Below are 1,692 nucleotides of genomic sequence, written 5' to 3'. Positions count from 1 at the left end.
AAAGGCAATGAAAGAGGTGAAGATAGTACATGGTACCTGGACACCGGTGCAAGCAACCATATGTGTGGGAGATGAAGCATGTTCGTAGAGCTTGACACATCAACAAGCGACAATGTGTCTTTTGAAAATGAGTCCAAGATAGAGGTGAAAGACAAATGTAACATTCTCATCCGTCAGAAAAATGGGAAGCATCAATTTATTTCTAATGTTTACTTTGTGTCGAATATGAAGAGCAACTTCTTGAGTTTAGGACAACTCTTGGAGAAATGATATGATATTCGCTTGAAAGAAAATACTCTCTTCTTAAAAGAAAATATTGGTAACTTGATTGCTAAGGTGCCAATGTCTAAGAATGTTCTCACTCAACATTCAAAACGATATTCTCAAATATCTGAAGACCTGTTATAAAGATGCTTCTTGGCTCTGATATCTTTGATTTGGTCATCTCAACTTCGGAGGACTCGATTTACTTTCAAAGAAAGATATGGTGAGAGAATTAGCTTGCATCTACCACCCTGATCAATTATGTGAAGGATATTTACTCGGAAAGCACTTTAGAAAATTATTTCCAAGGGAGTCAAGTTCAAGAGCCCAAAAGCCTCTTGAGCTCATACATACAAATGTTTGGGTTTCAATAAAGCCAAGCTCACTCGGTAAGAGCAACTATTTTCTTCTCTTCATAGATGATTTTTCACAAAAAACATGGGTGTATTTATTAAAACAAAAATAAGAGGTTTTTGAAATATTCAAGAAGTTTAAGGCAGATGTAGAAAAAGAAAGTGGTCTTAAGATCAAAACTATGCGATCTGATCGAGGAGAAGAATTCACTTCAAAAGAATTTCAAGAATTTTGTGAAGCCAATGGAATACGTCGACTTCTAACTGTTCCAAGATCTCCCTAACAAAATGGAGTAGCAGAAATGAAGAATAATATGGTAGGTGTGGAATTATTGTGTGGTAGGCATGAAATTATTTGAAACCAATAGATTAGATTGAAATTGTGATGGCACAATCCTAGCCATTAATTTATGAGGTATCATTAGTATAAATAGGGGTAGAGTCTTTGAGTTTGTATAAAGCCAAGTTAAGGTGATAAATAAGAGTGAAGCTTCTTCCATAAGTTTTTAGCCTTTGTCATATCCAAAAGACTTCTCCATTCCAACATAAAGCTTGCTCGCCAGAGCAACTTGAATGGCACTGCAGCTGCTCAATGGTCACCTTGAGCTTCTTGAACTTAACATCCCTGACTTGCTCAATTGTCTTCCTGGGCTCTATCTTACGCACGTCAGTGGCATAACTAACCTGCAACCTTTGGTCAGTGCAGTCACACGCTTGGAGATTTTTTCATCAATAAATGACAATCTCTAACAGGAACATGATGATTGCACCTCATATACAAATTCATGTGCTCCAAGGTCATAGATCCCCCCTTCTTTCTCCCCTCAGTAACTTCAATCCAGAGATCAAAAGCCTGAGTGGTCGGACTGACCACTAGAGCCACTACTTGTTGGGTTAATGGCCTCCTCAACCCTTAGACATCATTTCATCCCTTGCTTTAGGTTTCGATGCCTTAACTAGCCTTATGAAGGAAAAGTTTATCTCAATATTTGACCATATTGCATTGCAAATAATACTGTGGTTGCTAAAGCTAATTCACCTTGTTTTGCATTGAAGTCATCTCTTTGTTAATTTG

Source organism: Phalaenopsis equestris, unplaced genomic scaffold, assembly GCF_001263595.1.
Source record: "Phalaenopsis equestris unplaced genomic scaffold, ASM126359v1 Scaffold000041, whole genome shotgun sequence".
Classification (NCBI taxonomy): Eukaryota; Viridiplantae; Streptophyta; class Magnoliopsida; order Asparagales; family Orchidaceae; genus Phalaenopsis; species Phalaenopsis equestris.
This window is presented reverse-complemented; position numbering follows the sequence as displayed.